The 15,141-nt window shown below is 31.9% G+C and overlaps 1 protein-coding gene across 1 annotated transcript in view; it reads left to right on the forward strand.

Moving 5' to 3' along the window:
• Positions 1-15,141, forward strand: part of LOC114344508 (neurogenic protein mastermind-like) — a 229,043-nt gene that overhangs the window by 27,283 nt on the left and 186,619 nt on the right. The gene's annotated exons all lie outside the window — the stretch shown is intronic.

Raw genomic sequence — 15,141 nt, forward strand, 5'->3', positions numbered from 1 at the left:
TTCAAAAATCATAATGCCAAATTTTTAAAATTTTGTAGTTTATAAACATTTAGAATAACTTTAAAAATGTTGTCCGTAGGAACAATCTTTTTATATATTCGAAAAGATAGTATTTTAACACGAATTTTCACTAGTAATACCACTAGAGGTCAAATTATTTCCGGAAATTTTCTAAAAATATTCATGATCAAAAAAAAATTTCCGGATATTAATTTGACTTCGCGTGGTATTCGGTAAGAAAATTCCACACCAAATTTGCATTTGATAATCCAAAGCTGCATGAACAGATTAATAGCGCGCCATAGCTTTGTCAGCAATTATTTAGGCTTTCAAATTCGTAATTTCTACTCATTGTAGTTGCATGGGAATACCATTTCAAGATAGAAAATAGTATATTCTTCAATTTTACATAAGTTTTGAGTAACTACAAGTGATAGAAAATTATTTTTTGGCGTTTTATTTTAAATTATGTAAACAAATAAAAACCAGTCTGTCAAAAATGTTCTGTTATTGTAAACGTCAAAAAATTTCCACTATAATTCGCTGTTGGGTACCCCACGAGCAAAAAATTTCCGATAAAATACCTCCGTTGCCATGGTGATCTGTCAAAATAACGTATTTTGATTGGTTCAAAATTACAGGTGTGGAATTTTCAAATAAAAAAATTTAGCCTGAGCTCATTTGGGACAAAGTTATATGTTTTTTTAATTCACAGCTAATTTGTTTATAATAATTAAGGAATCTCATGAATGCCATTTTAAAGAAGGGGATTTGTATTTTTTCTTAAAAAATTTGCACAAACATTATACCTTCACAGCACCCTCTACGATTTTTCAAACATGTAGTGCAAACGATTACTAGGGGAACTTACAAATCCAGCGAGTTAAAATACCGAAAAAGCTATTTTAAACGAATATAATTTACTGTAGCTCCGGATCCACTAAGTGGATTTTGATCTTTCTTTTTTTAATTGGTATGTAATTTTTACGTACATTACAAATATGAAATTTGTTTGCAAATTTATTAATTAATAAACAGTCTAATTTGTTTAAACAATTCTTGAAAAAATATTTTTTTTACAAAAATCTATTTTTTTAATCATAGTATCATTAATGATCACAGAAAAAGTTAAAGTACACTTTAATAAATAAATGATTTTTATTAGATAATTATTTATTGAAGATAATTTATTTATTAAAGTATACCGTAACTTTTTTTATGATTAATAGGGATAGTATGATTAAAATCATGGATTTTTGGGAAAAAATTATTTTTTCAAAAATTGTTTAAACAAATTAGACTGTTTATTAATTAATAAATGTCTAGACAAATTACATATTTGTAATGTACAAAAAAATTACATACAAATTAAAAAAAGAACGATCAAAATATATTCAGTAGATCCCGAGATATAGAAAATGATAGTAGTTTTAAGTTGCTTTTTTTAGTTTTTGAACTCGTGCATTTGTCGGCTCCCAGCTCCCTCTTCACTTACCACGACTAGTCACCAATTAAACTACATTTTTAAAAATTCGTGTAAAATACCAGCTTTTCTAATATGTAAAATGGCTTTTTCTACAGACAATATGTTTAAAGTTATTCTAAATGTTTTTAAACTACAAAATTTCACAAATTTGGCATTAGGATTTTTGACTATATTAGATAATCTTTTTATCGTTTTTTAGTACATTTTGATAGTATCAGTTTTCTACTTTCATTTGGCATACTCAGAATTGCCCTATCTTCATTATTTTCTGTCTTATATTATTGCAAAATAAAGGTCTCTGGGATAAGCAATTAGAATAACTCTTAAACTAATTAATGGATCAGTCTCAAATTTTGAGGGGTTGTTAAGTACTCAAGTACGCGAACTCTAGGCAGAAAACAGGTAGGTTTTCATCCTATAGGTCTACAATAACTAAAAAAGTAGTCAGCTACCTGGATCTTTGAGTGTCCCGAACATGGTCTATTTCTAAGTTATTACCCTGGTCTATCTGTACCTCCGAAGATTTTAAACTTTAAACCAAAAACACCCAAATAAAAATTCACTGTAATTTAATTCTGCACAGAGATATTTTTGTTCTGAGTTCCTTCGACGAAAATTTTCCTCGGAAAATCCGGGTTTTCACAACAAAATCTTTAATTTTTAACTAAAACTTTAAAGAAGTAATTATTTATCAATAATTTAAATGCCTTGGTGACATAATAGTTATTAAAGTACCAAGGGTATTATAAGGATAATAACGCTTGAGGTCAATGGTGTATATACCGAGGTCCTTTGGCCCGAGGGATATACGTTGACCGAAAGCGTTATTATCTATAATACCCGTGGTGCCTTCAACGTTTAATGTCCGACTAAATTGATATACCTGGCTGATACCTTTTCTCGCTCAGGTGGTGATGATACTAATTTTGAAATTGTAGAGCAAGACATGCATTCTTAAGTAGATTTAATCGATTACTATGAGATAAGTCCAAATAAATTTGAAAAAGTCCGTATTGAATCAGAACAGGATTTGGAATTAAGAGAGTTGTCAAGGGTATTATAAGGATAATAACGCTTGAGGTCAATGGTGTATATACCGAGGTCCTTTGGCCCGAGGGATATACGTTGACCGAAAGCGTTATTATCTATAATACCCGTGGTGCCTTCAACGTTTAATGTCCGACTAAATTGATATACCTGGCTGATACCTTATCTCGCTCAGGTTGTGATGATACTAATTTTGAAATTGTAGAGCAAGACATGCATTCTTAAGTAGATTTAATCGATTACTATGAGATAAGTCCAAATAAATTAGAAAAAGTACGTATTGAATCAGAACAGGATTTGGAATTAAGAGAGTTGTCAAAAGTGGTTAAATCAGGATGGCCATTAGAAAAGCATAAACTTCATGAAATCATAAAACCATATTGGAATTTTAGAGACCAAATATCAGAAATGAAAGGGGTACTGTTTAGAGGAGAACAAATTATAATTCCCAAAAATATGTCTAGGGAGATGTTGGACAGGTTACATTACAACCATTTAGGAATTGAAAAAACTATTTTAAGAGCAAGAGACCATGTAGTTTGGTCATTTATTAATAAAGAGATAACAGATCTGATAAAGAATTGTCCAGCTTGTTTAACTTATCAAAATTCCAATAATGTTAATGTTAATACCCAAAGAAATTGCAAGAAGACCATGGGAAATAGTGGCTGTTGATTTTTTTTATTTTGATAACAAACAGTATTTGTTACTTGTCGATAGTTTTTCAAAGTACCCAGAAGTAAGTTGTTTGCATAATAATACCACCAATGAAATGGTTATTCATAATCTTAAAACAATTTTTGCAAGACATGGCAGGCCAGATGTTATCTTTTCGGATGGTGGTCCTCAGTTCACCAATGGGTACATTCAAAAGTTTTTTAAGGAATGGGAAATTATTCACAAAACTAGTTCACCTAGATACCCACAATCAAATGGGTTTATTGAAAGATATGTGCAAACCTACAAAAAGATGTTTAAAAAGATTTTGTTTGATCAAAAAGATATGTATGTTGCTTTATTAGAAATTCGTAATACACCTATCAGTCATTGTATACCATCTCCTGCAGAGCTGTTATTTGGCCGTAAGTTAAAAGGTTTTGTCCCTGTAAGTGATTCACAGCTGCAGCCAAAATTTGATGTAGAGAATGTAGAACATGCCTTCAAAAGGAGTCAGATGAAAAGTGAAAAATATTTCAATAAGACGGCTAAGCATTTACCGTTGCTATCACCTAATGATAAGGTTATGGTGCAATTAAACTCAAGGAACTGGGAACCTTGGGTACTACTCGATATTGATAAAAAGAGACCAAGATCATATTTAGTTAGGATTGATAGGAATGGTAAATGTTACAGTAGAAACCGAAAGTATTTACACAAATTTACGAAAAATAATTTTATATCAGATTCACTCTTTGATGAATTGCTGGAGGACTCCTTATCTAAAGGGGGCCCTCCAACTGTTCAAAACCAAGAACAGCTAACCATTGATGAGGGAGCACTCGACAAATCTGAGTTAAAAAATGATCAGGTAGAACCAGATTTGGTTGAGGAAAGAGAACATAATATTGGAGGTGATCAATATGTAACGAGAAGTGGTAGGATGGTTAAAGCCAAGCGTCCACAGACCCGCATCGTACGCAACGGATTTTAGTTTGCCTTACAATGATTGCCGATAATACGATCCGTTCGATGCGGATCAGTGGACGCGGTTACATAAGTTTCTGTACAAGGCAAACTAAAATCCGTTGCGTCCGATGCGGGTCTGTGGACGCTTGGCTTAAAAAACCACAATATTTGAAATAGGTATTATTGTCAACAATAACAATAAGTTTGATTAGGTTAGAAAGTATAAACATAAATATATTACACTTATATAGTAATTAATTATTAAGCAATTATATTACGAAAGGATGTTAATTAACTAAAACTACGTTCAATCTTTATGATTGTTGTTTATTGAATGAATTGACAAGCTCTCCCTAGCCCCTGATGCCTATGCAACTTACTATATTCTAAGGTGCAAAGTGGTGTGCATAGTCAACTCACAACATAAATTATTCTTTATTAAAAAAAATTGAATGGATTTTGAATTAATTAGTTTTCAAATAAGTACATTTACCAGCAATAGTCGTAACGTAATTATGATAACTATAGTTTTACTTAGGCCCGGTTTTTCAGTGAACGGTTAAAATTTTGGTTAGCTAACCTAGTTTAAATTTTAACCAGTATTTTAACCCTCATAGCTTTTTTCAGTGCTTTAAATCAAGTTAAGAAAATCTCGGTTAGCTAACCACTTTTTTTCTTCTGTTGGCAGTAGTAACTGTACGTGAGCATGTGCAATTCGAGAAATAATGAACAATTTGACAGAAAAATAAATACTTAAAAGGCAATTTCATAACCAAATTAAAAAAATGATTAATGCAATGCAATATCAAGTTCGGAATCTTTGTTTAGTTCATAACGTCTACCTCGGTTTCATAACAGAAGAGAATTAGAATTACTGGGACGATTTAGACTTTTCTTCCGATTTTGTTTGTCAAAGACCACGGTCTTATCACTATTAGAACAGATTGACCAGGGGCCTGATTCTAATTCATTTCGACAGTCGCAATTTCATTTCGACACCGCCATGACAGCCGGAGAGTATAGCGATTCTTGGGGATATTAACCTTATCATGTTGAGACTGCTCAGAATTTGGGTTGGCGCTTCGGTTTCTTGGATTTTGTTGATAGTCTGGGAAAATTATCGAAAAAATACCATTTTTGGGAAAAATTATTTACCAGCTATTTTATTGCTAAAATCGAATCTTAAGATTGCATATATTAGTAATATGGGGTATGACAAGTCCGCAGAAAGTGTGTTATTTTATTTATAAACAAATTAGCACTCCTAAATCTTCTTTTTTTTTTCAATTAGTGGTCTGTAACTCCTATAATTTTTCCTTTGAGCCAAAAACACTCAAATAAAAATTCACCGTACTTTAGTTCTGCACAAAGTTATTTTTTTTTCCGATTTCCTTCAACAAAAATTTTACTCAGAAAATCCGAGTTTTCCCAAAAAATCTGCCATTTTCAATTAAAATTTTAGGGAAGTACCTAATTATTTATCAATAATTAAATAATTGAAGACATGAAAGATTTATTATAGTAGATTATACAGAGGGGCTAAATTATGGAATAAATTCATTTCTTTAAAACGGACGATTTTGGAGCAAAATCCCGAAAGAGGTCGATTTTTATTTTTAAATTACAATTTTTTGGCATATATTTCATACTAGTGACGTCATCCATCTGAGCGTGATGACGTAATCGATAATTTTGTTAATGGGAATAGGGGTCGTGTGGTAGGTCATTTGAAAGGGCGTTTAATTCTCTATTCAGTAATATAAACATTAATATCATTAGGTATTTATACAGGGTTGCCAAAAAAAATTTTGAATTAAATTAATTGGCGCAACAAGAAGAATGTATGTAATTTATTTAACTCAAAATACATTGTACTGCTGTCAGAAAATAGAAAAAAAGGTTTATTTCACAAATAAACATTTCTTTTCGCTTAAATTAAATCACAAACAGCCTCCCTCCTACCTATTGGCAGTTTGAACTTTTAATTTAAGCTAAAAGCAATGTTTATTTGCAAAATAAACATTTTTTTCTATTTTCTGACAGCAATAGAATGTATTTTGAGTTAAATAAATTACATGCATTCTTCTTCTTGCGTCAATTAATTTAATTCAAAATTTTTTTTGGCCTCCCTGTATAAATAATGATATTAATGTTTATAATACTGAATAGAGCATTGAACGCCTTTGTAAATGAGCTACAACACGAACCCATATTCCTATTTAAAAAAATAATTACGTCATCACGCTCGGATGGATGACGTCACTAGTTTGAAATATATGCCAAGAAATTTAATTTAAAAATAAAAATCGACCTGTTTTGGGATTTTTCTCTAAAATCGTCCATTTTAGAGAAAATGAATTTATTCCATAATTTAGCCCCTCTCTGTATATCAGGAGACCGGCGACAATCTAACCAATAGTTTAACAATAATTAAAATGTTAATTAAAAAATTTCGGTCGAAATAATAACCAGAAAGATTATGATACACCAGAATAACTATGATTTTCATATAAAAAAGCACTATACCTATTCAACGTACCTTACAGGATTGAAATTGGACCATTTGAGCGGTCTCAGGAATGTTATAAAGAAACAATTTTTTGGCTTATAAACAAATAGAACCCCTCAGAAAATATTAGATTAAATTAAATTAAGTTAACGCTGTTGAAAAGAGCACGGCTTCTGTGTCCTTTTCGAAGAAAAACAAATTGAATTGCAAGGAGTGATTCCAGGTATAACCGGTCAAATTTGACCGGCATTTGCGACAGAGTTATAAACAACAGGATTTTAATCTTTGAACCATTAGATACCTTTTAATTCCGGTCCTCTTTGTACATACAAATTTTCATATCTTCAAGACACTCATAACAAAAAAGATTTATGTCACTGTCACCAAATTATTTAATTATTGATAAATAATTACTTCCCTCAAATTTTAGTTGAAAATTAAAGATTTTGTTTGGAAAACCCGAATTTTCCGAAGAAAATTTCCGTCGAAGGAAATTGGAATAAATTATCAATGTGCAGAATTAAATTACTGTCAATTTTTATGTGAGTGTTTTGGTTTAAAGTTAAAATTTTCGGAGTTATAGAGCAATAATAAAAAAAAAAGATTTCGGAGTGCTAATTTGTTTATAAACAAAATAGCACACTTTCTGTGGACTTTGCACAGCTATATTATAGTGTAGGAAACAAAGGTTGAACCTTGCAAAATGGACACAAGTCCGGTTTTATTTTTTTTCTGGTATATCAAGGGGTGCTTATTATAAGACTAACTTTTTCTGAAAAAATTTCGCCCCGGAACCTCCCTTTTCACCCCTTTAAAGGGGGTAATTTGTGGTTTTTGCGGAACGTAGCCCTTCCTGTAACTTTTACAAAAAAATTCTTTTATAGAAATATGAAGAGGACTATATTTTCTACGATTTATTTCCAACACCATCTCTCTATCATCCACCGTTTAGCGGCGGTGGCGCCCTAAAGTTGACAAGTTTTTAAAAAAGATGTTTTTAAAAAAAAATATATTTTTCCCTAACTATAACGGAAATTAAGAAGAAATCCTGCGGCAATTATTCACAAATAATTGACTGATTTTTTGGTATAGGTTTTACTTAAGGATAATTGCCCTTTTTTTAATTACAGGGTGTTACATTTTAAAAAACCTCTTTTTATACCATCTGAACCGTTTATGCTAGAGTAAAAAGGCTTTCAGCGATTACCCATGTACTGGTGCTATTTACAAATTTGTATAATGCACCCCCATTTTTCCCCGGAACCACCCCAAAAAAAAGAAGAATTAATAAATAAATTGATTTTCTTGGAATCCTTCACACACAATGCCCTTTATTAATATGCTTCATACATCATTTTGTGGACGTTATTATTACCCATGCATGGACACTAAAAGCAATTTCCTAGTGCAACCCCTTAAGCAAAAAAAAAATAAATAAAATGGGGGGCTGAAAATTTTTTTTGTTTTTTGCTTTTTGATCCATATGGGCATATGCTTCATCAATAGTGCTTTTCAAAAATATATATGGTTATTGCAACATCTCTGCGAAAACCACCCCTATCCTTGAAAATGTACTGCAGAAACTACCCCTATCCCTTGGCGAGCATGTTTTTACGATTTTCTCATTACCTATGTATTATTTTTAAACAAAACTTATACAAGGTTAAAGACCACTATTTACTCTAAAAATTATGTCCTATTCATTTTTTCGTATAAGCAACGGTTACGGCACAGTGGCGCCGTAAACCTCATATATGCTTTGGCGGGCTCCAGTTTTTGTTTTTTTTCGTCATCTGTTCGTTTTATTGATAAAGTACTTATGCAAAATAAAACAACACAGTGTAACCTACAAATTATGACTTATGCACATTTTACATTCTTTGCTCCCCAAAGCCACAGTGGTGGCCCAAAATAAATTTTTGCATATTTTCGCCACCTACATGCATTTTATTGCATTAATGCTACCTTAACAGCACAATATTTACCCTTAGGTGGTCGCTACGCAGTGGCGGATCCAGGGAGGGGTGATGGGGGTGAACACCTCCCCCCCTCTCAAACCAAGTCATATTATATTCAAAGATTATAAAAATATTCATTTATTTTTATAGAAATTTAACCAGTTGGCACCCCCCTCTTAACGATGCTGGATCCGCTACTGTCGCTAAAGCATAAAAAGTCATTCTTATAAAAATAATATTAATATTATATAAGTATTTCTATAAAAAAAATGAATATTTTTATAATCTTCAAATATAATATCACTTGGTTTGAGAGGGGTGGGGGTGATCGCCCCCATCACCCCTCCCTGGATCCGCCACTGCTTAGCGACCACTTAGGGGTGAATAATGTGCTATTAAGGTAGCATTAACGCAATAAAATGCGTGTAGGTGGCGAAAATATGGAAAAATTTATTTTGGGCCACCACTGTAGCTTTGGGGAGCAAAGAATGTAAAATGTGCATAGGTCATGATTTGTAGGTTACACTGTGTTGTTTTATTTTACATAAGTACTTTATCAATAAAACAAACAGATGACGAAAAAATAAACAAAAACTGGAGCCCGTCAAAGCATATATGAGGTTTACGGCGCCACTGTGCCGTAACGGTTGCTTAAACGAAAAAAATGAATAGGAACTAATTTTTAGAGTAAATAGTGGTCTTTAACCTTGTATAAGTTTTGTTTAAAAAAAATGAATAGGTAATGAGAAAATCGTAAAAACATGCTGGATAAGGTATAGGGGTAGTTTCTGCAGTATATTTTCAAGGATAGGGGCGGTTTGCGCAGGGATGTTGCAATAACCATATATATTTTTGAAAAGCACTATTGATGAAGCATATGCCCATATGGATCAAAAAGCAAAAAACAAAAAAAAAATTTTAACCCCCCATTTTATTTATTGTTTTTGGCTACAAGGGTTGCACTAGGAAATCGCGTTTGGTGTCCATGCATGGGTAATAATAACTTGCACAAAATGATATATGAAGCATATTAATGAAGGGCATTGTGTGTGAAGGATTCCAAGAAAATCACTTTATTTATTAATTCTTCTTCTTTTTTGGGTGGTTCCGGGGAAAAAATGGGGGTGCATTATACAAATTTGTAAATAACACCAGTACATGGGTAATCGCTGAAAGTCTTTTTACTCTAGCATAAACGGTTCAGATGGTATAAAAAGGGGTTTTTTAAAATGTAACACCCTGTAATTAAGAAAAGGGCAATTATCCTTAAGTGAAACCTATACGAAAAAATCAATCATATATTTGTGAATAATCTCCGTAGCATTTCTTTTTAATTTCCGTTACAGTTAGCGAAAAATATATTTTTTCTAAAAACATCTTTTTTAAAAACTTGTCAACTTTGGGGCGCCACCCTTGCTAAACGGTGGATGATAGAGAGATGCTGTCGGAAATAAATCGTAGAAAATATAGTCCTCTTCATATTTCTATAAAAGAAATTTTTTGTAAAAGGTACAGGAAGGGCTACGTTCTGCAAAAACCATAAATTACCCCCTTTAAAGGGGTGAAAAGGGGGGTTCCGGGGCGAAATTTTTTCAGAAAAAGTTAGTCTGATAATAAGCACCCCTTGATATGCCAGAAAAAAAATAAAACCGGACTTGTGTCCATTTTGCAAGGTTCAACCTCTGTTTCCTACACTATTACTAATATAGGAAATCTTAAGATTTGATTTCAGCATGTCCAGCAATAAAATAGCTGGTAATTAATTTTCCTTGTTTTTTACTAATTTTCCCAGATTATTACCTCACATCTTTCATTGAGTTATGATTCATGTTGTGGACATTCTCAATTATTATATTTCTAATTTAATACTATTCTATCTAATTCCTCAAAACAAGCAAATTTCAATTAAACCCAGCTATATTATAATACCTTTTGATTTAGTTTTCCTTGCAAGAAATAAACAAAACACATCTAAACTAAACCTAACCTCGCTTTTGGCCATTCATTCGTCTCCGTGTCAAATAATTTCGACAGTCGCCATATTGAAAGCGACTTGTTTTTGGTCGAAATTTGATTTAGAATCAGGGCCCTGGAAATAAGAAGTCAGACTCTTTGGCAAATAATTAAGTATTTTGCTGTGTAGACAAATATAAAATAATCTTCTTAAAATATTACTAGGAATCATGCATTAAATCCTGTTACAGTAAGTGTAAACATAGGTACCTGTTACAGTTATATTTAAATATATTTCCTTATAATTCCTTCCTACATAATAACGATAATAATTTATAATTTCAATAATAATAATTTTCTTATAATAATAAGGAGGTATTAAAATACTTCCCGCGATGAAAGAAAATAACATAACCCAACTAATCCCTTCTGTCAGGCAGGTACTCAAAAAAATAAACATATGATTCATTCACTGCACCAATGCGCAAGCGTAACCGCAAAATTCGGAGTTAAACCATCTAACGAGGATCGGTTAAAATCTGGTTAACTTAAACGAGTTTAAGCTCTAACCTAGTACTGAAAAACTGATTATCCATGAATATTTCGGTGACCAAAAAATAAATAGGTTAACCCAGCACTGAAAAACCGGCCCTTAGGTTGTTATTTGTCAACTTGACAGTATTTAACTAGTTATTTAAATTTAATACCCTAGGGCGTTATTTTTCAAAATAATGCCCTAGGGCGTTATATCATATTTAACTGACTTCGAAATCATGTCATTATTTGTCAAATAATATACCAGTCGGACATTAAAGCTTTTTTGTAGTAGATTATTTTTCCGGAAGCCGGCGACAATCTAACAAATAGTTTAGAAACTGTTAAATTGTTAATTAAAATTTGATGGTCGCAATAATAACCAGAATAATTATGATACAACAGAATAGTTATGTTTTTCGTATAAAAGACCACTATACCAGTCTAACGTACTTTACAGCATTGAACTTGGACTATTTGAGCGGCCTCAGGTATGTTTTAAAATTATATAAACAATTTTTGGCTTATAAACAAATAGAATATGTCGGCAACTATTAGATTAAATTAAATTAAAAAAACGGTGTTGAAAAGTATTCGTCAAGACACTTCTTTTAGAAAGAAGAAAAAAAGTTGAATTGCGAGAAGTGATTCCTGAGATACAACCGGTCACAGTTGACCAGCATTTGCAAAGAAGGTATCAACAATAGAATGATAATCTTGAACCATTACTTTTTTACTTAGGTCCTCTTTCTACATAGGTACAAATTTTCATATCTTCAAGAGACTCATAACATATACAATTATAATAAATTAATGATCGGTATTACGCGTGGAAAATACCAAAATCCTAATAAAAAACTGGCATTTCGAACATTTGAACATATGAACATTTTAATGTTCAACCTTTCAAATGCCAAAGATCTAATTAAAATTTTTAATTTGTTTCAACAAATATTGTTTCAATAATTATGCAGCTTTAAAATGAGAATATTTAGTCCAGAAAGCCACTGCGCATCCGCTAGGAAAAATATTCTAATTCGGATTTTTTGCACAATCTTACTCAAAAAGGACTCCTTTTAACAAATTTGCATGTTGCCAGGACCAAAAGGTGGTCAAAAATTTTTTAAACGTTTTTTTTAGGTTTTTTGGATCATTCCAAACAGAAAAGGTCTTTAGTGACTTTTCTCTAAAAATAATAGTTTTTGACATATAAGCGATTAAAAATTGAAAAATTGCGAAATCGGCCATTTTTAACCCTCAAAAACTATGTGAAAAACTGAAAATTTGAATGTTGCCAAGGTAGGTAGATATTCTTTAAACATCAATTGATGAAATCCCGAAGAGTTTTTTGCAATATAATATTCAAAACTCCTTTGTTTTTTAATTGATAATCAAGTACCGACAGTATGGTGCAAATGAAAGGAATAAATTCGTTATTTCGTAAACCGGCGACTTTAAGGAAAAATCCCGAAACAGGTCGATTTGTATTTTTAAGTTATGATATTATGGCATATTATATGGTATACTAGTGACGTCATCCATCTGGGCGTGATGACGTAATCGATGATTTTTTAAATGAGAATAGGGGTCGTGTGCTAGCTCATTTAAAAGGTTCTTCAATTCTCTATTCAGTAATATAAACATTTATATAATTATTTATAAAGGGTGTCCTTCTACTTCTTTTTTGTCAAATAATTTAATTTAATAAAAAATTTTTGGACACCCTGTATAAATAATTATGTAAATGTTTACATTACTGAATAGAGAATTGAAGAACCTTTCAAATGAGCTACCACACGACCCCTATTCTCATTTAAAAAAATAATCTATTACGTCATCACTCCCAGACGGATGACGTCACTAGTATACCATACATGCCACAATATCATAACTTAAAAATAAAAATCGACCTGTTTCGGGTTTTTTCTTAAAGTAGTCAGTTTACGAAATAACTAATTTATTCCTTTCATTTGCACCATACTGTATACACATGCAACAGTGGAAAATATTGCCGCGCACGCGTGATTAGAAATTAAAAACAAAGAAGTTTTAAATATCATATTGCAAAAAACTCTTCGGGATTTCATCAATCGATGTTTAAAGAATATCTACCTTACCTTGGCAACATTCAAGTTTTCAGTTTTTCACATAGTTTTTGAGGGTTAAAAATGGCCGATTTCGCAATTTTTCAATTTTTAATCGCTTATATGTCAAAAACTATCATTTTTAGAGAAAAGTCACTAAAGACCTTTTCTGTTTGGAATGATCCAAAAAACCTAAAAAAACTTTGTTCCATGCAAAAAAAAATAATTTTAGGAAAAAAACAAAAAAAAAACGCTTAAAAAATTTTTGACCACCTTTTGGTCCTGGAAACATGCAAATTTGTTAAAAGGAGTTCTTTTTGAGTAAGATTGTGCAAAAAATCCGAATCAGAATATTTTTCCTAGCGGATGCGCAGTTGCTTTCTGCACTAATTTGTATTTTGAACGTTAAATGGTACACGTGTGGGAAATTTTTCTAAAAAAAAGTCCATGCTTGACAGGAAAAAATATGTATGTAGTTTTATTTTGTTAATAAATATATTTTCATTCGGATTTTGAGTCTTGCGCAATACTAGCTTATGATAGCTTCCTATAGCCCGGATTACACGTGGCTAGCTTTTCAAGCTAGGATAGCAAGCTACACACCTGGCCAAAAAAATCCGGACACCTTAAAAATGGGTCATTTTTGATGTCTCGAATCTCCTAAACCTGTTGTCCGATTTTAGTGATTTTTTAGTATGTTATAGCCTTTTTCTCTAAGAATATCGATGTAGTTTGCTGTAGAGGTAAATGTCATTGTATACCGGGTGCAACAATAATATTGTGTTCTTTCCTCAAAGTTCCGAACACCGTGTGGAATATTCTAGCATTTAAAAAATATTGAAATTTAAACTCAATTGTAGCCTTAGCCTTTCTTAACATTCTGCTTTGTGGCTCATTCACTTATGTTGGTTAATGAAAAAGTTAGGTACTTTGACAACTAGCCATGTTCTTCATCAATACAGGGTGTTTCTAAATAAGCGCGACAAACTTTAAGGGGTAATTCTGCATGAAAAAATAATGACCGTTTGAATTATGAACGCAAAATATGCTGCAAATATCTGCAAATGTTTCGTTTCAGAGATACGGGATGTTGAGTTTTTTCTTACACACTGACGATTTATTTATTGCTCTAAAACCGGTTGAGATATGCAAATGAAATTTGGTGGGTTTTAAGAGGTAGTTATTGCGCATTTTTTGACGTACAATTATATATTTTATATTCACCATTGGCGTGCATACGGGTCATATACCCCGGTCATATACCCTGTATGCACGCCAATGGTGAATATAAAATTTTTAGTTGTATGTCAAAAAATGTAAAATAACTATCTCTTAAAACCTACCAAATTTCATATGCATACCTTTACCGGTTTTAGAGCAATAAATAAATCGTCAGTTTGTAAGAAAAGATTCAACATCCCGTATTTCGAAAACGAAGCATTTGCGGACATATGTTTATAAGCAAACTGTCATTATTTTTTCATGTAGAATAAATCCTTAAAGTTGGTCGGACTTATTTAGAAACATCCTGTATTCAACCACTCTTCAACTTTTTCTATAACTTTGTCGTTTATTATTGTCACGGTTTCTTCGGAGTGCATGACTTTTGTTTTGTTTAAATTCATTTTCAGTCCTATTTTAGAAGATTCTGTGTGTAGTTCTAAAAGCATGGTTTGCAGTTCTTGTAGGTCAGTAGCTATCAGGATTATGTCATCCGCAAATCGTAGATTACAGAGTTAGCGGCCATTGATGTTTATTCCCTTATATTTCCAATTTAGATTTTTAAACACGTCCTCCAAAACTAAGGTGAACAGTTTGGGTGATAGAGTGTCTCCCTGTTTGACTCCCCTGTTTAATGGTACAGGGTTCGTGTATTCATTTTCATTTAGGTAGTATGTAGCTGTAGCTTGGTTCATAGTTTCTTTTATTAAGTTAATATATCTG

This window comes from Diabrotica virgifera, chromosome 8 (genome assembly GCF_917563875.1).
Source record: "Diabrotica virgifera virgifera chromosome 8, PGI_DIABVI_V3a".
NCBI lineage: Eukaryota > Metazoa > Arthropoda > Insecta > Coleoptera > Chrysomelidae > Diabrotica > Diabrotica virgifera.